The 23,039-nt window shown below is 44.8% G+C and overlaps 1 long non-coding RNA gene across 1 annotated transcript in view; it reads left to right on the top strand.

Annotated features, from left to right (window-relative positions):
• The window catches only part of LOC138754761 (uncharacterized), a 27,094-nt gene extending 10,906 nt beyond the window's left edge, over positions 1-16,188 (top strand). The window contains exons 2-3 of the long non-coding RNA XR_011351919.1: positions 14,070-14,277; positions 15,829-16,188. This is a non-coding gene — a long non-coding RNA (uncharacterized lncRNA). The remainder of the gene's footprint in view (positions 1-14,069; positions 14,278-15,828) is intronic.
• Positions 16,189-23,039: the final 6,851 nt, after the last annotated feature.

Below are 23,039 nucleotides of genomic sequence, written 5' to 3' on the forward strand. Positions count from 1 at the left end.
CTCACATGTCCAGATTGCATGAATTGTTGTTCCCATTTCTTTTTTACATCGAAAACATCTATCAGATACTGTTGGGTCCCATTTATTTAACTTTTGAGGTGTAATGTATAGCCTGTGTATCCAGTTATATTGTATCATACGTAACCTCGTATTTATTGTATTTCTCATCGTTCCAGAGCATAACTTCTCCCATGTTTCCTTTTTTATCTTTATATTTAAATCTTGTTCCCATTTTTGTTTAGTTTTACCATTTGTTTCCTCATTCTCCTTTTCTTGCAATTTAATATACATATTTGTTATAAATCTTTTGATTATCATTGTATCTGTAACCACATATTCAAAGTTACTTCCCTCTGGTAAACTCAGACTGCTTCCTAATTTGTCCTTCAAGTAGGATCTCAATTGGTAATATACCAGCACTGTATCTTGAGTTACATTGTATTTATCTTTCATTTGTTCAAAGGATAATAATCTATTTCCTGAAAAGCAATTTTCTATTCTTTTGATCCCTTTTTTCTCCCATTCTCTAAAGGAAAGGTTATCTATTGTAAAAGGGAGTAACTTATTTTGCGTCAATATTAGTTTTGGTAATTGATAATTTGCTTTATTTCTTTCTACATGAATCTTCTTCCAAATATTGACTAGATGATGTAATACTGGAGAACTTCTATGTTGTACCAATTTTTCATCCCATTTATATAATATGTGTTTAGGTATCTTTTCCCCTATTTTATCTAATTCTAATCAAGTGCAATCTGGCTTTTCCCTTGTTTGATAAAAATCTGATAGGTATCTTAATTGTGCGGCTCTATAATAATTTTTAAAGTTTGGCAGTTGTAAGCCTCCTTGTTTATACCATTCTGTTAATTTATCTAGTGCTATCCTCGGTTTCCCCCCTTTCCATAAAAATTTCCTTATTATTTTTTTTAACTCTGAAGAATTTCTCTGTCAAGTGTATTGGCAATGCCTGAAATAGGTATAATATCCTTGGAAAAATGTTCATTTTAATACAGTTTATCCTTCATATTAGTGTTAGTGGTAAATCTTTCCAGTGCTCTAAATCATCCTGTAATTTTTTCATTAGTGGATAATAATTGAGTTTATATAGTTGGCCGAGATTTTTATTTATTTGTATACCTAGGTATCTTATTGCTTGCATTTGCCATCTGAATGGTGATTCCTTCTTAAATTTTGAGAAATCCACATTATTCATAGGCATTGCTTCACTTTTATTTACGTTAATCTTGTAACCCGACACTTCTCCATATTCCTTCAATTTCTTATATAATTCTTTTATTGATAGTTCTGTATCTGTTAAAGTATACTATAACATCATCCGCAAATAAACTGATTTTATATTCCTTGTCTTTTATTTTTATTCCTTTTATATTATTTTCTGTTCTTATCAATTCTGCTAGTGGTTCTATAGCTAACGCGAACAATAAGGGTGATAGTGGGCATCCCTGCCGTGTTGACCTGCTTAAGTTAAATTGCTTTGATATATATCCATTTACTGTCACTTTCGCCAATGGTCCCTTATATAATGCTTTAATCCAATTAATATACTTCTCTGGTAAACTGAATTTTTGCAATACTTTGAATAAATAATTCCATTCTACTCTGTCAAAGGCCTTCTCTGCGTCTAAAGCAAATGCTACTGTTGGCGCTTTACTCCTTTCTACTGCATGAATTAAGTTAATAAATTTACAAATATTGTCTGTTGTGCGTCTTTTTTTAATAAATCCAGTTTGGTCTAGATTTATTATTTTCGGTACATACTCTGCTAATCTGTTTGCTAATAGTTTAGCTATTATTTTATAATCTGTGTTAAGTAATGATATTGGTCTATATGATGCTGGTGCGAGTGGATCTTTCCCTTGCTTCAGTATTACTGTAATTATTGCTGTTTTACATGAATCTGGTAAGCTTTGTGTTTTATCAATCTGGTTGATTACTTCCAGGAGAGGAGGAATTAATAAATCTTTAAATGTTTTATAGAATTCTATTGGGAATCCATCCTCTCCTGGTGTTTTATTATTTGGTAATTTTTTTTATTATCTCTTGTATTTCTACTATTTCAAATGGTTCTGTTAATTTATTTTGTTCCTCTATTTGTAGTTTTGGTAGTTCAATTTTAGTTAGAAATTCATCTATTTTCCCTTCTTTCCCTTCATTTTCAGTTTGGTATAATTGTTCATAGAATGCTCTAAAGTTTTCCTTGATCTCCTTTGGATTATATGTGATTTGTTTGTCTTTTTTCCTTGATGCCAATACCATTTTCTTAGCTTGTTCTGTCTTAAGCTGCCATGCTAGAATTTTGTGCGTTTTTTCCCCTAGTTCATAATATTTCTGTTTGTTCTTCATTATATTCTTCTCCACCTTATATGTTTGTAGTGTTTCATATTTTACTTTTTTATCTGCCAATTCTCTTCTTTTAGTTGTATCTTCCTTCATTGCTAATTCTTTTTCTATATTTACTATTTCCCTTTCCAACTGCTCTGTTTCCTGATTATAGTCCTTCTTCATCTTGGTTACATAACTTATTATTTGCCCTCTAATGAACGCTTTCATTGCATCCCATAGTATAAACTTATCTTTCACTGATTCCGTATTTATTTCAAAATACATTTTAATTTGTCTTTCAATGAATTCTCTGAAATCCTGCCTTTTGAGTAACATGGAGTTTAATCTCCATCTATACATTCTTGGAGGGATGTCCTCTAACTTTATTGTCAATATTAAGGGTGAATGGTCCGATAATATTCTAGCTTTATTATTCTGTTTTTCTTACTCTATCTTGCATACGAGCTGATAACAAAAATAGGTCTATTCTTGAGTATGTTTTATGTCTAGCCGAGTAATATGAATATTCCTTTTCATTTGGGTGTTGTTTCCTCCATATATCCAAAAGTTGCATTTCTTCCATCGATTTAATTATAAATTTGGTTACTTTGTTCTTTCTGTTAATTTTTTTCCCAGTTTTGTCCATATTTGAATCCAAATTCAGGTTGAAATCCCCTCCTATTAATATGTTCCCTTGCGTATCTGCTATCTTCAAAAAAATATCTTGCATAAACTTTTGATCTTCTTCATTAGGTGAATATACATTGAGTAGATTCCAAAACTCCGAATATATCTGACATTTTATCATTACATATCTCCTTGCTGGATCTATTATTTCCTCTTCTATTTTAATTGGTACATTTTTACTGATTAATATAGCTACTCCTCTAGCTTTTGAATTATATACATGTCCTACCCAACTCTCTTTAATTTCTTGTGCTCCAATTCAGTTAAATGTGTTTCTTGCACAAATGCTATATCAATTTTTTATTTTTTCAGTAAATTTAGCAGTTTCTTCCTTTTAATATGGTTATGTATTCCGTTAATATATAAAGTCATATAGTTCAGCGTAGCCATTTTATACTTTGTTTATCTTCCCTTTCCGTTTCTCCATCATAACCTTTCCTTCTTATCCATTTCTGCTTTCTTGTTTTGAACACTTTATAAGACAAGATTTCTAAAACATCAAACATTTTCCTTATTCTCCTATTTAAAACTTCTTTAACCCCATTCTCTCCTTCCCCTCCTGAATTGTCCTTTATCCCTTGTCGGACAACCACATCTCCCCTCTCCATTTGGATTTGCGAATTCACTAGCAAGCGTCAGCTGACTTTGCAGTGACCGTAACTCCCCCCACCCAGCCCCCCCCCAGAAAAGATTTCACTTTTCATATGTAACAAAGGTCACTCTTTTAATTCCTTCCTTATTCCCTCTATTCCATTTCCCTCCCTTATTAATTCTTGTCTATACTCTATATATTTTCCTCTAAATACAGATACATTCATGTATGCACACTATATATATACACACATATACCCCTTTACACACATACATATAGATCGTGGTCATTTTTACTCTTATTACATGTCTTCATCTCTCTGCTTGTTTTGTAGTTGTTCTGCAAATTTCCTTGCTTCCTCTGGATCCGAGAATAGTCTGTTTTGTTGCCCTGGAATAATTATTTTAAGTACCGCTGGGTACCTTAACATAAACTTATATCCTTTTTTCCATAAGATCGTTTTCGCTGTATTGAACTCCTTCCTCTTCTTCAGGAGTTCAAATATGTCTGGATAGAAAAAATTTTTTTGACCTTTATATTCCAGTGGCTTTTTGTCCTCTCTTACTTTCTTCATTGCTTTCTCCAATATATTTTCTCTTGTTGTATATCTTAAGAATTTTACTAAAATGGATCTTGGTTTTTGCTGCGGTTGTGGTTTCTGGGCTAAAGTTCTATGTGCCCTCTCTATTTCCATATCTTCCTGTAATTCTGGTCTTCCCAGGACCCTGGGGATCCAATCTTTTATAAATTCTCTCATATTCTTGCCTTCTTCATCTTCCTTAAGGCCCACTATCTTTATATTATTTCTTCTATTATAGTTTTCTATTATATCTATCTTCTGAGCTAACAGCTCCTGTGCCTCTTTATCTTTTTTATTAGATTCTTCTAATTTCTCTTTTAAGTCTTCTACTTCCATATCTACAAATGTTTCTCGTTTTTCCATATTTTCCACTCTTTTTGCCAATTCTGATATGGCCACTTCCATTTTATTCATTTTTTCTTCTGCATTCTTAATTCTTCTTTTTATCTCATCAAATTCTTGTAATTGCCATTCTTTCACTGATTCCATATATTCTTTAAAAAAAGATACATCCATTGTCTTGCTTTTCTCTTCTTCTTCCACTTTTTTCTGTTCTTCTTCTTCTTCTTCTTCTTCTTCCTCTGGGTTGACCATCTGTTGTTTCCTTGTTTTCTTTTTACCCTCTTCTTTCTTGTTGTCGTTATTGTCTGTGTTCTGCATCTGCTGCTGTGCTGCAGTTGTCTCTCTCAGCTGTGGAGATCGACTCCGCAGCTGTTCCCCTCTCCCGTCAGTGTGTTTTTTTTCATGCGCGGTTGCGCACTTTTACTCGGCTCTGCGAGCCATTTTTGTAGTCCCGAGCCCGGGACTTCCACTGACCTGTGGGAGCGGGCCTCTCTCTCCACGGCGGGCCTCTTTGGACAGGTAAGGCCTTCTTCTTCCGACGTCTTTCCTTCTTCTTTTCTTCCCGTTGTTTTTGGTTTTTCTTTCTTCGCTGCCATTTTCTTCACACTTTTACTTTCACTTTGTTTTGGTTTTTAAGTTTGTGCCTTTGCTTTTTCTCTATCTTTTTTTAACTTTTCTGGAGTGGGCTGGAGTTCCCCGACCGGCCACTACTCCATCACGTGACTCCTCCCAGGCCAAGCACATTTAAGTAAAAGCCTAATTTTATTTTCACCACACCTAACTAATATATTGTATGTTTTTCATGCAGTCGGTAGGAGGGACGTACAAAAGAAACTAACTAAACTTGACTGCTTCACAGGAAACTTCAGAATCAGAATTTATTGTCATGAACAAGTCCCAAAATTCGGTGTATTGTGGCAGCATAATGCTAGCGTTCCTATAAACCCCCTTACAATAATAACTTTTTTAAATAGTGCACGAAAAGTAAGGCAGTGTCTTTGGTCCATTGATCATCAGGAATCTTATGGCAGAGGGGAAGAAGCTGTCCTTGAGCCGCTGAGTGCTTGTCTTCTGGACCTTTTCCCCGCTGGTAGCAGAGTGAAGAGGGCCTGGCCTGTTGGTGGGGGGTCTTTGAGGATAGAGGCTGTTTTTTTAAGACACCGCCTCATGTCGATGTCCTCGATGGAGTGGAGTCTGGTGCCCATGATGTCACAGGCCGAGTTAATAACCCTCTGGAGTTTTTTCTTGTCCTGAGGGTTGGCGCCTCCGTACCAGGCATTTATGCAACCAGCCAGAACACTCTCCACGGTCCACCTGTGGAGGTTTTTGAGAGCTCAGTTTTGACATTTAAGATAAAACCAGGTATGATCTGGATGCAGTTCATTGCAACGAGGGAAATAATAGTTCAGCACAAACTAGATGGGGTGAAGGGCCTGTTTCTGTACTGCGGTGTTCTATGGTTCTGTAGTCCATCCTGGTAAATCTCCTCTACACCTTCTCCAATGTTGTAATCTGTAACACAGTTATTCTTCAATAAGTGGTGCTGTTACATTAATCAAATCCTGATCCTCGTGCAAGGATTTCTCAGAACAGACCATCCAACAAGAACTGAGTCGAAAAGTGTTATATGAAAAAATTGATCTGCTCCCTTGGGGTCCAGCTAATGGGTGTGTATTTGCCAATCAACCCATTGGGGACATTCAGAAGACACTCAGAAAGGCACATAGAACACGGAGTTAAACACAGAAATCTGCAGACCCTGCGATTATGATAAAAAGGTGGTCTCTATGTCGGAGAGAATAGGCGCAGACTGGGAGATCACCTCGCTGACCACCTCGGCTCTATCTGCCGCCATAGTATGAATCTCCCAGTACAATTTCCCGCCACATTCCCTCAATGACATGTCTGTCTCATGCGCTGCCAGACTGAGACCACCCATAAATTGGAGGAACAAAGGTTCATCTTCTGTCTGGGCCCCCTCCAACTGGAGGGCATTGACAGCGATTAATCTGATTTCTGTTAAACAGTCCCTCCCCCGTCTTCACTGCCCTGCCTATTTTTCTCTAGTTTCTCTCTCTCTCTCTCCCATTCTTCCTTTTCCCTTTCTGCTTTCACAGAAGCCAAAATCAATTCCCACATTTCCTCATCATACCCAATTAACACCCTTTGTCGGCCTGCACTCCCTCCCCCTCCCATTCTTCAACCTTTATTCTGATACATTCCTGTTCTTTCCTTACACTTAGAAGAATGACTCAGGCCAGAAATGTCAGTAATAGATCTTTACTGCCAGTCTGGCTGAGTTCCTATATTGTGTTTTGGCCCAACACAGGCCCTTCAGCTCACAATATTATAAACCGATTATAAAACTATTCCACAATCTAAACGTTCCCTACCCCTTACAATTAATGTTAGATGCCAAATGGTACGATTCAATCTTTTACATCAATTATCTTATACTCCATATAGATCACATAGAATCAATTCAAATTGTTCTGATCAATGTTTTAGAAGTAATGAAGAAGTTGGAACTTTTCTCCATGTAGCTTGGCAATATGAAAAAGTTGGAAAATTTGGGGAAGATGTGAGTATTTCATTCAGACGAGTTAAGAAGGGGCAAGTTTTGAAAGATCCCAAAATAGTTTTATTAGGAGATATTTTTCATTTGAAGTTAGATAACTTCTCAGAAGAAGTTTCTAAGTGTAGTGATGTCAAAGAAATGGATAGCCGTAAGGTGGAAATTAGACAATAATGTTGGGGGAGGGGGAAATAAATGGCAAACGGAATTACAAAATTGTACACCGTTAGAGAAAACACAGTGTGTAACTTACAGAAAAATTTGATAAGATTTGGAAAATGTGTATGGATTTTGTTGCTATGACTGTAGTGCACGTCGAAAGAACCAAAGACTTGTTGATCCAAACCAAGGCTTTTATTACCTAAAAGACTGGAGCATATCACAACGAGGTCAACCAGTCCAGAATGACCTGGTCTGGCTAGGAGCAACCCTTTAAGACCTGCCAGTAGGTGTGGCTACGCTCTCAGCCAATCACAGTCATCCTATACTACCATCTGTACATATACACATTGGTGATAGAATCTGAACTATCACATTCACCCCTTCTTTGAGAACTGACCCCAGGGTGGATGGAAGTTAGGGGCTGTACCGGTCAGGGGGCCTGATCATCCAGCGTGACCGCCGTGGTGCCAGGATTGGGGTCGCTGGAGTCATGTGGCTGGCAGGCCCGTAGGGTGCGGCCACTGCTTCGCTCAATTCCCCAACGGCGTTGTCGACAGTCTGGCCTGAGCTGGTGGGGTGGTGCTGGTCCCTCTGTTCGAGCACATGACCTGGGGAGAAGGAATAGGGGGAGGTTGGGTTAAAGGCACTGCTGCGCCTGATCCGGCTTGGGCTAGGTCCCTTACCGAGACAGTGTCCTCCCGTCCGTCCGGGTACTCAACGTAAGCATAATGTGGGTTTGCATGGAGCAGAGACACTCGGTCAACCAAGGGGTCGTTCTTAGAATACCGGATGTGGCATCGTAAAAGGACTGGACTGGGAACCATGAGCCACGCCGGTATGGTCGTACCCGACTTGGATTTCCTCGGGAAAGAGAACATCCTTTCATGGGGGGGTGGCATTGGTCGCGGTGAAAAGGAGGGAGCGGATGGAGTGTAGCACATCATGCCAGCGAGAGGTGGGGAGACCTTTGGACCGGAGGGCAAGCGTAACCGCTTTCCAGACAGTGGCATTCTCTCTTTCGACTTGCTCATTACCACGTGGGTTATAGCTGGTGATCCTGCTTGAAGCAATACCACACTCCAGAAGGTACTGCCACAGCTCTGCACTCATAAACGAGGACCCCCTGTCACTGTGGATATAACTGGGGTACCCGAAGATGGCGAAGATGCTGTGCAGGGCCTCTATAACTGAGGAGGCAGTCATGTCCGAGCAGGGCACAGCGAACGGGAAGTGGGAGTACTCATCGATGGCCATAAGGATGTAGGTATTACGGTTGGTCGACGTTAGGGGCCCCTTGAAGTCTACGCTGAGACGCTCAAAGGGGCGGGTGGCTTTGATGATGTGGGGGTTCTCCGGATGGAAGAAGTGGGGCTTGCACTCACCGCACACTGGGCAGGCTCGGGTCATGGAGCGAATCTCCTCGACCGTGTAGGGCAGGTTGCGAGTTTTGACAAAGCGCGTGAACCTAGTGACCCCTGGATGACAGAGGTCCTCGTGGAGTGTCTGCAGCCTGTCCAGTTGTATGTTGGCACAAGTCCCCCTGGAGAGCGCATCTGGCGGGTTGTTGAGTTTACCTGGCCAATACAGTATGTCATAATTAAAGGTGGAGAGCTCGATTCTCCACCTGGCGATTTTGTCATTCTTAATTTTACCTCGTTGGGTATTGCTAAACATGAAGGAGACCGCGGTTTGGTCATTCAGCAGCGTAAAGCGCCTGCCAGTGAGGTAGTGTCTGCAATGACATACTGCTTCAACTATGGCCTGGGCCTCCTTCTCGACAGAGGAGTGTTGGCTCTCAGGGCCCTGGAGGGTTCTGAAGAAGAAGGCTACCGGCCGGCCGGCCTGGTTCAAAGTGGCTGCCAGTGCAAAGTCGGTCGCATCGCTCTCGACTTGGAACGGGATGGACTCATCGATGTCGTGCAGTGTTGCAGCAGCAATGTCCGATTTGATGCGGTCGAAGGCTGCTCTGGCTTCAGTTGACAGGGGGAAGGAAGTGGTCTTGATGAGTAGCCATGCCTTGTTTGCATAGTGTGGAACCCATTGGGCATAGTAAGATAAAAAACAGGCAGCGTCTGAGTGTCTTCTGGGTGTTGGGGGGGGGGGGACAAGTCCACGAAGGGACGCATGCGGTCAGGGTACGGCATGACCGTCCCGTTCTCCACCACACAACCCAGAATTGCGAGCCGAGTGGTCCGGAAGACACACTTGTTGAAATTGTAGGTCAAGTTCAGCCGAAACGCAGTCTGAAAAAATTTCTCAAGGTTGACATCATGATCCTCCGTGTCATGGCGGCAGATGGTGACATTGTCCAGATACAGGAAAGTAGCAGTCAGCCCATTCTGGTCCACCATCTGGTCCATTTCCCGCTGTAAGACCGCGACGCCATTTGTGACCCCAAAGGGTACCCTGAGGAATTGATACAGCTGCCCATTTGCTTCGAAGGCTGTGAAAGGTCGGTCTTCTTGGCGGATTGGGAGCTGATGATAGGCCGAACGTAAGTCAATGGTGGAAAATACACAGTATTGGGCGATCTGATTCACCACATCCGTGATCCGTGAAAGGGGCTACGCATCCAGAAGCGTGAAGTGGTTGATTGTCTGGCTGTAGTCAACCACCATCCGCGGCTTCTCCTCGTTTTTAACAACCACTACCTGGGCCCTCCATGGACTCGAGCTAGGTTCGATAATGCCCTCATCCAGCAGTCTGCGCACCTCGCTCATGATAAATTTCCTGTGTTCATAACTATATTGCCGGCTTTTGGTGGCCACAGGCTTCCAGCCGGGGTGAGATTTGCGAAAAGTGCTGCCGGAGCAACTCAGAGGGTGGAGATACTACAGGTGAGGCCCCGGGGCACGGGGACGGGTGGCTCGGGCTGCTGCTGGCAGGAAGTTCCCGGGGTGGAGTGGTTACAACAGAGAGCAGAGCGTGAGGCCCCCCAAAGTGCAGGGAAATGGTTTGAAACTGGCACTGAAAATCCAGTCCCAGCAGAGGAGGGGCGCACAATTGGGGAAGGACTAATAGTTTGAAGTCTGTGAACGTGATGCCCTGGACTTTCAGGGTTGCCACGCAGGACCCCTTTACCTCAGTCGAGAGCAATCTGGTCGCCAATGAAATTCTCTGTGCAGTGGGGAGAATAGCCAGTCCACAACGGTGGGCCAGGTCTGGGCGGATAAAACTGTCAGTTGACCCCGAGTCAAATAAGCAATTGGTATAATGTCCATGCACTTTAATCACTTCCATTGCTTTTGTGAGGGGTTGGGGGAAGTCCTGGTCGAGGGTTATTGATGCAGAGACTTGTAATGTAGACAGTGGAGTCCTGAGTGATGACGTCACGCAAAACGTTGGGCCTGAAAAAACAGTGTCGGGGAGTTGGTGTTGCTGCCTGCAGCCAAAGGTAAGTGTTGGGGGTCACTGCTTGCCGTCGGCGGTGGGGCGGACAGCGGTGGGGTGGTCAGCGGTGGCGGGTCCTCGGTCGGCGGCAGTGGCGGGTCCCCAGTTGGCGGCGGCGGCGGCAACCCCCAACACTTACCTTATACTTAAGACCACAGCCTCCATCGTCTCTGCGATCCAGATCAAGTCCTCTAGGTTTTCTCCCCGTGCTCTAGCAGGCGCTGCCTCACATCATTCGATCAAACCTCGGCCACATAGGCATCCCAAATGAGATCGTCTGCGGTCTCCGCAGCAGTTCTGTCTGTGCAGGCACAGTCCATGCCCATTGCCCTTAGTGCCTGAATATAAGCTTTACAGGACTCACCAGTGTTGCCTCCTTGTAACAAGTTTGTTACCAAGCAGAGACCCTCTTCACTAGTCGCTCGTAGAACCCTTTCAGCACCTTCATGGCTGCAGCGTAAGTGGTCGCATCCTGGACACTCTGGTTGACTCTTGGGGACATCATAGTCATCAATATTAGTAGTCGATGGTTGTCCTCTATCACGGCAGAATCAGAGCTGTAAGTATATTTCGAAGCATCTCACCCAGTGCTTAAAGTCATTCGAGGCTGTAGCTGACTGTGGGTCAATGTTGAGGCATTCCAGCCGTAGCATAAGCTCTATCCCTTCAAAATTTTTTAGTTAACTTTTATTAACTAAAAGACTGGAGCATATCACAAGTAGGTCGACCAGTCCAGAATGACCTAGTCTGGCTAGGAGCAACCCTTTAAGACCTGCCAATAGGTGTGGCTACGCTCTCAGCCAATCACAGTCATCCTACACGACCATCTGTACATAGATATATTGGTGATAGAATCTGTACTATCACAATGACTTCATCTACAGCGTCCCCCACTCCCGCTCCAACTCACCTGAGTTAATTCAAAGTTCAAGATCATTATGTACATTTGAAATGTAATGAATTAACGATGGATATATGATGATCAGGCAGACTTTCTTTTCTTCTTCCTACTTTTTTTCGGTTTTTATTATTTTGTATGTTGTTGTTGGTCCTTTGTAGTTGAAGATGAATATGGCTTCAAAGTCAAATGGGAGATTGGTGGCTGTGGGTCCGGAGGTGACTGGTAAGGCCAATCCGGGACCTGAAGGCTCACCCACATGTGAGACACAAGTAAGTGGGTGCTGTCCTGGCAGTGGATGCTGCTTGAGCCTTGCGCACTGCACGCTTTCGTTGTGCCTGACTTCAACTGCACGGGCTCCTGTGGTGATCTTGCTGCGCCAAGCTGGACGGTCGAGGGCAAGCATCTCCCACGTGTTGATGTCGATACCCAGGCCTTTGAAGGACACTTTAAGGCTGTCTTTATCATGTTCCTTCTGCCCACCACCCCCCCCACCCCCCCAACTGAGCGCTTGCCTTGACACGGTTCTCCATAAAGCAGCTGCTTAGGCAATCGGCTGTCTGGCGTTCTGACCACATGTCCAGAGTGTAGATGCTGCAGAGCCCAGCTGGTTCCAGGATTTCGTGTCGGGCCTTTGACCTGCCACCTGATGTGGAGGAGTCTGTGGAAACAGCTCAGGTGAAACGAGTTGAGCTGTTTGGCACATCTGCTATAGATAGTCCAAGTCTCGCTGGCGTAAAGGAGGGTGGTATGGACCACTGCACAGTAGACCTTCAGCTTGGTAGTAAGGCTGAGTCCTCTCCGCCCCCAGACGTTCTCACGGAATCTCCCAAAGGCTGCTCTGGCTTTGCCAATCCTGTTGTTGACCTCAGCATCTATGTTCACTGTGCGAGAGAGTATGCTGCCCAAGTAAGTGAAGTTGTCAACTGCTTGGAGGTTCTGGCCCTTCGCCGTGATAAATACTGTACTTGTATTGATGCAAACGGAAAATAAAAAAAAAAAACCTTCCCCACCTCACACCCAGAACCCTCTGTTTTTAATGCATCCATGTGCCTGTCTAAGAGTCTATTAAATGTCCCTATTGAACCAACCTCCACCATTCCAGGCACCCACAAGGCAATGCATTCCAGGCACCCACGTCTCTCTGTGTAAAACAAAACTTATGCCTGATGTCTCCCCTAAACTTTCCTCCCCCTCACCTTATATAGATGTCCTCTGTTATTTGCAACTGTCGCCCACCCCTAGGTCCCTCTGTTCCTCCACACTGTTAAGAATCCTGTCATTAACCATGTTCTCCACCTTCAATTTCGACCTTCCAAAATGCATCACCTCACCCTTATCTGGATTGAACTCTTTCTGCCACTTTTCTGCCCAACTCTGTGTCCTGTCTATATCCTGTGGTAACCCTTAACAACCTTGTATTCTATCCACAACATCTCTAACCTTCGTGTGATCTGCAAACTTACTGTCCTATTCCTTTCGGTCATTTATGAAAATCACAAAGAGCAGAGGGTCCCAGACCAGATCCCTGTGGAATTCCACTAGTCACTGACCTCCAGGCAGAATGCATTCCTTCTACTACAATTCTCTGCTTTCTGTAGGCACAACTCTGAATCCACACAGCCAAGGTTCCATGGATCCTGTGCCTCAAGATTTTCCTGAATGAGTCTCTCATGGGGGACCTTTTCAAACCATATAACCATATAACTATTACAGTATGGAAACAGGCCATCTCGGCCCCTCTAGTCCGATCTAAGTGATCTCCTCTAGTCTCACCTACCTGCACTTTGCCCATAACCCTCCAATCCATATACCTATCCAACCTTTCCTTAAATGACAAAATTGACTTTACTGTGACCATCTCTTCCAGAAGGTCATTCCACTCAGCCACCACTCTCTGAGTGAAGAAGTTCCCTCTCATGTTACTTCTAAACTTTTTCCCCCTAACTCGTGACCTCTTGTTTGAATCTCCCCTACCCTTAAGGGGAAGAGCCTATTCACATCTACTCTGTTTATCCCCCTCATAATTTTAAATAGCTCTATCAAATCCCCCCCTCAACCTTCTGCACTCCAATGAATAAAGACCCAGTCTGCACAATCTTTCTTTATATTCTAGATACTGCAGTCCAGACAACATTTTAGTAAATCTTCTCTGCACCCTCTCTACCATCCTATAATTTGGGACCAGAACTGCACACAGTATTCCAAATTTGGCTTCACCAATGCCTTGAATAGTCTCAATATCATTTCCCAATGCCTTACAAAAATCCATATACAGTACTGCCCGACCTTCATCAATTTCTTTTGTTACCTCCTCAAAAAACTCAGTTAGGCCATGAGTCACAACTTTCCCCCAAATGGAGGGTACATCAACGTCCAGATCGAAGTGGCACTGGACAGAGGGCAGCCAGACTGTCCGGCCTAAAACCGGACGTCTGGTCGCCCTAATTGTTTTGATGGTGGCGTCAGATTCATATTGCATCTTTGTATGCCTTTACAGGGCCAAGGAAGGAAAGATTTTTGAGTATTCTGTGGACGTAACAATAAATCGAGCCTTGAATCTTGAACAGTAAGACATGCAAGTCTGTAAACACCGTGATTGAACCAAACTCCCAAGGCTGGAGAAACTCTGCAAGTCAAACACTTGCAGATAAAGATACAGAACCAACATTTTGGGCTTGAGCCCTTCATTGAGGTACGGACAAAAGGTAGGCAGGCACCGAACAAAATGGTGGGGTTGGCGGGGGAAGAGGGGCACGGGCCCACAGGCAGGAGGTAATAGGTGGATCATGGAGGGAGGGCCCACCAGCAAACGGGGAGGGGGGAATGGCTTTGTGAATGGAGAGGGAAGGAGGTGGAGAGCTGAAGACAGAGGGCTGGAAGTCATCTGCATCCGGTTCTCCCGATGTGGCCTTCCCTACGTCAGAGAGACTGGGTGCAGACCTGGGAGAGCACCTTTGCTCCGTCTGCATCAGCGACAGGAACCTCCCAGTGGCCGACCTCTTCAAATCTGCGCCCCACTCCCACGCTGACATGTGGCCACAGGCACAACTGAACCAAGACCACCCAAAAACCTAATATTCCGTCCGGGGACTCTTCAACAGGACTGCATTAACGTCGACATCACCAGTTTCTGCTGGACCTCTCCCTCTCTTCCCCGTCCCCCTCTCTCCTTTTCTTCAGCTCTCGACCCCCTTCCCTCTCCATTCATAGACCCATCCCCCCCCTTTCCACCCCCTCCCCCTTGTTGGGGAGCCTACCTACATTTTTCTCATACCTTGACGAAGGGCTCAAGCCCGAAACGTTGCTTTTGTATCTTTTTATCTTTGCTGCGTAAAGTTCGCTGTTTGACCCGCTGAGTTTCTCCAGCATTGAGGTTTTACTTGAACAGTGAGGCTTGGCACTAAGCCCGGTAGTTGAGGAGGAAGGGGAAGGATGGTGATGAGAAACTGAACGGGTGGATGATCGAGATGGCAGCTTTCCATCCATTCATGTTTTCATCGCCGAACCTGCTAACTATCAAAAAGCTGGGACATCAAGTAGTTGCTAAATGTTGCACCTGGTAATATCGGAACCCTGCCTGACTAACACCTGGCAGAAAGAATCGCACACAGTGAACAAAGCTTTCAGACATTGCATGGTTGATTTGAGTACCTGAGCCTTCTTTCTACATTGGGCTTTCACACCTTTATTCGAACTGGATGAATCCAAAATGCGGAATTGACACCCACAGGATTTGGGTGTCAGTTCAAGGCAGCATTGAACAACGCTGGAGAAACTCTGCAGGTCAAACAGTGGACTTTACGTAGCAAAAATAGCCAATGTCTCGGGCTTGAGGTGTGAGCACAATGTAAGCAGGTGCCCGAATAAAATGGTGGGGCGTGTGGGAGGAGCATGGGCCCACAGGTCGCGGGTAATAGGGGGAGAGGGCACCACAGCAAGAGGGGGAAGGGGGAATGGTATATTTGGAAGGGTTGTGGCTGCCATGTGACAGCACTGCCCCTACATAGTCGGAGGACACACCAGCTGCCAATCAGGTTTGATGCCACCCCACCCATTAGTGCATACCTTGCTGTTGGCCACATGTAAATGACCTGGACTCCACTCTCCAGTCTGCCTGGACTTGGCCTTGGGCCATTGGCTGTTGTAATTAGATTAACCCTCCTGCCACTGAGCTATTGGCCCCCAGTAAATGATGTGGGCTTGTCCCTCCAGCACTAGAAAGGTGCCATGTGCTCTTTGTTCTTTCTCTTTGCCAGCTTGGGACCACCCTGCTTCCCTCCAGGACTACAGATGTAGAACGGTGCTGGAAAAACTGTTGGTAAGATGTGCCCTGGTTAAAAGGGTTGGGAGCATTTAATTAGTGTCCCTTGTACCATAGGCCTGTGCCTGCACTGAGTCGACAGGTGGTGGTTCGTAGTGATTTTTCCCTGATCATTGTATGTGTGTGCTCTTCATCAGTTGCCTTCTGTCTCATTGTGTGTGTGTGAACTGCATCAGTTGCCTTCTGTAAATAAAATCCTTCCCTACATCAAAACTGTGTTCAGAGTCCTTGCCTTTAAGACCTACCAAACCTGTTTCCACACTCACAACAGATGGCTCTGTGAATGGAGAGGGAGGGGGGTGGAGAGCTAAGGGAAAGGAGACAAGGGGAAAGGGAAAGGCTCGTGTACCATCTCACCAAGACCACCCATCGATGCTGGCCGACTATTGTTGGACACCGGCATGAAAGGAAGGAATTGGAAGTAAAACAGGAAAGTCCATGGTTGAAGTAAGAACACAATGCTGGAGAAATTCAGCAGGTCAACACCGGATTGTACACAGCAAAAATAAAATGACATCACCAACGTTTCAGGCTTGAGCCTTTCGTCAAGGTCCGATCGTAGTGGTGGGGGAAGGAAGGGTGGGGGGAGGAGCAACTCCCATAGGCAGGAGGTAATAGGTGGATAAGGGAGGGAGGGCACAGCAGCGAACAGGGGGAGGGCTGTGTGAGTGGAGAGGGAAGGTGGGATGGGGAAGAGAGGTAGAACAGGGAGTGGGACGGGAGAAACCGAACAAGACAATGTCAATGCCGCCCGGTTGGAGAGTCCCCAGACGGAAAATCAAGTGTTGCACCCCAATTTACGGGTGGCCTCAATGGGACAGTTCATGAGGCCATGGATGGAAATGGGGATGGGGCACAGAATTGAAGTGGTTGAGCCTGAAACATTGGTTATGTACCTTTCTCTTTGCTGTAAAAAGGGTGGGTTTCTCCAGCATCGCAATTTTACTTCGACCACAGAGCCTGCAGACTTTCGTGTTTTACTATGGAACAGAGGCTAAAAACTGAGGCTGATCCAGTCACTCTGTGGGTCTCCTGCATTAACCTGGGAGTGGGGAAGGTGGGAGAGGTGCGTGAGTCAACGGGAAATGTTACCATGGTAAACTCAACTCAATTGAACCCTGCTGAGTATTTGTGGATTGAGTTTAAAGATTAAATGACTGAGTTCCCTCAGAGGCCAAACAGTACGTGCTCAAGCAAAGCTCTGTCCACTTGAAAGGCTTAATCAGAAGTACCCAACAGACAACAAAGATTTTGCTTCCTAAACACTTTTGGGTGTATTTTATGGACTTTGGGCTGCTGATCATAAAAATCGCCTTAAATGTTTCCTCTCACGTACCGTTCTTTAGATAATACCTATTTAGTATTATTGCCCATAAAAGCAAGCTGCTTTGGTCAGTCCAAGTGTTCCTGGGCCTGCACTTAGTGCATATGCTGTGCAAATTTTGTCTTAGGCCTGGGCAAGCTGTAATGAAAGATTTAAACCATGTTTTTTTTACTTTTGCAGCCTTTGCTTATGCAAGGCTGAGAACCTGCTTATGTTTTAGAATCAGCAGACATAAGCTAAATTCCACCGAGGGGGCCAGAGATGCAGTTATCTGACTTAAAAGGACATCTGTGTACAAGAACATTTAATCTTCCTGCTTGTTTTGGTCACAGACTGTCAGAGACCTAACCTTGACGCAAAATAAACTATTGTACTCAGAGTGATAAGCTGAAAATTATGTTATTGATAGAAGCCTTGGTATTCTAGCTTGCTAGCTTACTTTCTTACTGTGCTGGGAATAGGTGCTTGGGTAAGCAATTTTTGGGTAATATAAGCCATGGTCCCGCTGCTGAAGTGGGAGACTCTCCGAGGGGTGGCAACATCTCTCAGCAAGAAGAACTTCTAGAGTCCAGCCAATGACCTGGTCGGGGGAGGTGGAGAAGCTGCTACCGGCGGCCCGACAACCTACTACAAGTGTGCAGTCATTGCCTCGCCTCGGCAGTTGGGACCAGTCCAGGCGTTGATAAGTATAATTGGGAAGGGCTTGCATATTGTAGTTTGAAATCAGCTTTTGAATTTGTAATAAAGATTTGTATAAACTGAACTGCTCTTGGTGTGTGTGTCTATTTTCTTTCAGTAGCTCAAACACTGTGACCAATCTAAAACGAACAAAGTGAGAGGTACAAGTTTACCCAGGACACAAGCTTAGTCAGGAGAGATGCAGACAGGCTATAAAAGCAGCTCACATATACAGTTGCTGTGCATTATGTTGATTATAGATCAGTGGTTCTCAACCTTTTTCTTTCCACTCACATCCCACTTTAAGTAATCCCTCTGCCATCAGTGCTCTGTGATTAGTCAGGGATTGCTTAAGGTGGTATATGGATGGAAAGAAAAAGTTTGGAAAACCACTGTTTTAATCATACCTAATTGACTCATTATGTGCACTGTTTCGGAACTCCAAAGGAAATGGGCCAATGACAATTTTTCCCAAGCAAAATATTTCAATATAAGTGGGTCTAAAGCAGTGATTCTCAACGGTTCTCACATCCTACCTTAAGCAATCCCTGACTAATCACAGAGCACCGACGGCATTTGGATTACTTAAAATGGGATGTTAGTGGAAAGAAAAAGGTTGAAAACCTCTGATATAGATTGACCACATGTTGATACATAGGCAATAGCACAGTGAGTCTACTTAACAATAGCATTTATTGTCTTCAGGAAAATTCAACACCCGAAAATGCGATATATTCTGTAACATTTGTGGCGAGTTTATGCTTAAGGCTTAAAGACGCATCATGACTACACTTATTGAGAGAGCCTATGAGCTCTTCTTGGGCTGTAAAATTAGTGACCCAGACAAACCCTGGGCTCCTCACTTTGGTTGTACAACATGTGCAGTCAACCTGAGAGCATCAGGATGTGATCAAACATGGTCAATTCAATAAATGTTTCTCAAACTTTCTATGTGATACAGGAAATCTGAAATTATCTTCGTGTTCATCTTGAAGTTGTCTATCATAATTTCCATTTTTTTTCAGGATGCAAACCTTTTGAAAACAATTGTTGTCCAGTGTAATTAATGGGATATAGATAGGATTCAGGGCAGGGTGGAGATGTGGCAATCCAGATCAGTATTTTGGAACTTGAAGGCCGAGTACATGTGAAAGAACAAATATATCTTGGGTTCCCTCAAAGTTGCGTCACAAGTTGATATGGTGTGCTGGAGTTGAGGGTCTGAGTTCAAGATGTCACAGCTCTATAAAACTCTGGTTCGCCCACACTTAAATTTGAATTTAGACCAATTACACCCAAATGATCTACAAAGGGTGAGAGCTGGAGGAAACCCACGCAGACACGGGGAGAGCGTACAAACTCTTGATGGACATTGGTGGATTCGAACCCAGGTCGCTGGCGCTGTATTGCCCTTGGAGTATTGCGTTCAGTTCTAATCGCCTCATTACAGGGGAGGAGATGTAGCAGGATGTTGCCTGGATTAGAGCAAGTTTGACAGAGCTCGGGCTTTTCTCTTTGGAACAACGAAGGACGAGAGCTGACTTATATGAGGGGCGTAGATAGGGAGGAAATCCAGCATCTTTTACGTGGGCAACAGTAGCGAACACCTGAGGACACCTAAACAAGGAGAGGGGAGGAAATTTTAGGTGTGATGTCAGAGGTACATTTTTACACAGAGGGCCTGGAATGCCTTCCCAAGGGTGGTGAAAGGCCCGTACTGTAAATGTTAAATTAAAATTTTTTAACTAAATTTACACATACAGCACAGTAACGGGCCATTTTGGCCCACAAGTCCATGAATTTACGTCCAATTAGCCTACAAACCCCCATACGTTTTGAACAGTGGGAGGTAACCAGGGCTCCCAGAGAAAACCCCACTCAGACATGGGGAGAACGTACAAGCTCATGACAGATGGTGCGGGATTCGAACCCCCGGCCTGGTCCTGCTCACTGGTGCTGTTTGCGGTAACCACTCCACCAACCGTGCCTTCTATGTTAATCTCCACCCCCTGTATTCAAGGCTCAAAAATTTTAGCTTCCACTCTGACGCCGTCTGCAAAGAGTTTGTATGTTTCTCCCTGTGTTCACAGGGTTTTGGTCCAGGGTGCTCCAGTTTCCTCCAAAACGATGGTATATCTGCGGAATTTGTTGTCATGGGTGGTTGTGGAGGCTGGGTCATTGGGTGTATTTAAGGCAGAGTTTGATAGGTTCTTGATTAACCAGGGTGTCAGAGCTGGGACTTTTCTCTTTGGAGCGTAGAAGGATGAGAGGAGATGATAGAAGTCAACAGGATTAAGAGAGGCATTGATAGGGTGGATGGCCAGCACCTGTTTCCCAGGGCAGGAGTAGCAAACACCAGAGGACACCTGTACAAAGTTAAGGGAGGGAAGTTTAGGGGTAAGTCTTTTACACAGAGAGTTGTGTGGGCCTGGAATGCCTTGCTGGTGATGGGGGTGGAGGCTGAAACATTGGGGGGCATTTAAGAGAGACAGGCATGCGAATGAAAGAAAAATAGAGGGTTACGGGGTAGGGAGGGTTTTGTACTTTTTTTAAGGAAGGAATCTATGGATTGGCACAACATCGAGGGCCAAAGGGCCTGTACTGTGTTGTGTGTTACAGGGAGAATGCTGGGCGCTGGGAATGAGTGGGAGAATGGATCCACTCAGGATTCAATGGCGGGGCAGACTCGATGGGCAGAATAGTCTATTTCTGCTCCTAGATCTAATTTCAAATGGTTCTGTCACTGCAAAATGCCAGAGACAGGTCAAAATTGGGCTGACATTACAGATGTTATAACCTTGCATAGCCGGGCTCTCTGGCCAGTGATTGTACTTTGTTTGGAGAGTCAGTGACACCAATGCTCATGACCTTGAAGGCACATCTTAGTGTTTGGACTGAACCCACCTCAGTACCTTGTGCAATCCAGCTCGAGCTCTGTAACCAGGGAATCCACCGTCCAACGCGACCTTCAGAGCTGCCAATTTTTTTTAACCAAAAATAGACTTTATTCACAATAAGTTGTTTACAAAAATAAAACCGTTCAAAGGCTCTTCCCTCCATACATTTCCATCACTATACATCATTACATTCACTTCTATTTACCCCGTTCCCATCGTTACACCCCCCCCCCTCTGTTTGAGGTCTCAGCCCAGTTAACAGGAGGGACTCTAGACCGTGGTTCTTCCCCACCACGGCGCCCTTATGTTGGCTGCACCAAGCCTCAGGGCCTCCCTCAGCAGGTACTCCTGCAGCCTGGAATGTGCCAGTCGGCAGCGTTCCCCTCACCGGCATCTCTGTGCGCTGAAAGACCAACAGGTTTCCAGAGGGCGACCTACACTGAGATAGTCTTCCACCAGTTCTGGGTGTCTGATTCTGAGTGCGTCCCTGGGAACAGCCTGTCGATCAGAGAGTCCTTTGTCACCTTGCTGCTGGGGATGAACCGTACAAGAAACCCTTGCATCCTTCTCCACACACTCTTAGCGAATCCACATTCAGCAGAGAGATGGGCGACTGTCTGTACTCCATAGAACCATTGAATACTACAGGCCCTTCATCCTTTCTTGTCTGTGCCAGCTAGTCCAACTGCCCAGTTCCTAACCCTCCAGACCCCTTCCATCCAAAGTTTTCTTAAATGTTAAAATTGAGCAGCTCGTTCCACACTCCCTCCCTCTGCTCTCTGTGTGAAGAAATTCCCCTGAATGTTTCCCCCCTTTCACCCTGAACCCATGTCCTCTGGTTTGCATCTCACCTACCCTCAGTGGAAAAAGTCTGCTTGCATTTGCTCTATTTATACCCCTCATCATTTTGTACACCTCTAATCCCAGAATCATCCCAGTGAACTGCCTTTGTACCCTCTCTAACGTCAGCACATCCGTTTTTAAATGAGGAGCCCCAAACCACTCACAAGACTCCGAGCGAGGTCTCAGCAGGGCCTCAACATCACATCCTTGCTCTTAGATTCAATTCACTGAGCGAAGGGCTCAGTAGATTCAATTCACTGAGTGAAGGTGCTCAGTGAAGCGGTCTCCCAGTTTCTCCGTGGTAGAGGAGAGCGCAACGGGAGCACCGAATGCAGTAGATGACATCTGCAGATTCACTAGTGAAGTGTTTCACTCCAGTAGAAGCCCATGTTTGAAAAGAACACAGGCTCCAGAATTACTCCCATCTTATTTCCCGCCCAGCTGCATGGGAAAGACCCTTGGAATTATTTTAATTTAACTTAGTGACAGGCCCTTCCGGCCCACAAGCCTTGGCCTCCCAAACACACCAATTGGCCAACTGAGCCCTGTACTAAACTGGGACACCTGGAGGAAACCCACGCAGGTCAAAGGGGAGAATGTACGAACCCACGGTCCTGACAGCCCACGAGCCCGTGCTGCCCAACCACAACCTTGCACTCAACGTTAGCAAAACTAAGGAACTGATTGCGGGCTTCAGGAAGGGGAAATCACCAGGACACAAACCAGTCCTCATCGAGGGGGTCAGCAAAGGGTTCCTGGGTATCAAAATCTCAGAGGTTTTGTCCTGGACCCTCCATGCCGAAGCAGTCACGAAGAAGGCTTGCCGGTAGCTATACTTTGTGAGGTGTTTGAGGAGATTTGGTCTGTCACCGAAGACTCTTGCAGGTATCGACAGGTGCCCCGTGGAGAGCATTCTGACTGGTCGCATCACTCTGATGTGGAAATGCCAATGCACAGGACAGGAAAAGACTTCAGAGGATTGTGAACTCGGCCAGCACCAGTCTTCACTCCATTAAGGACATTCTACAAAAAACGGTGTCTCAGGAAAGCAGCCTCAAGGACCCCCACCACCACCCTCTTCACTCAGCAACCATCGGGAGGAAGGTCCAGGAGCCTGAAGATGAGCACCCAGTGGCTCAAGGACAGCTCCTTCCCCTCCACCATCAGATTCCTGAATGGACAATGAACCACAGACACCTTTTTCTCTTCCTTAACACTAATTTATTTTTTTTTAATGTAGATCATTGTAATTTTGCATCTGCAATGTTGCCTTAAAACAACAAATTTCGTGGTACATGTTCATGACGATAAATTCTGATTTCTGATCGTGGTGAGAACAGCCGGGGAGGTCCTCAAATCCCTCCCATTGTAACCGTGTGGATGACCGGTTTCATGGAGACGAGC

This window comes from Narcine bancroftii, chromosome 2, assembly GCF_036971445.1.
Source record: "Narcine bancroftii isolate sNarBan1 chromosome 2, sNarBan1.hap1, whole genome shotgun sequence".
NCBI lineage: Eukaryota > Metazoa > Chordata > Chondrichthyes > Torpediniformes > Narcinidae > Narcine > Narcine bancroftii.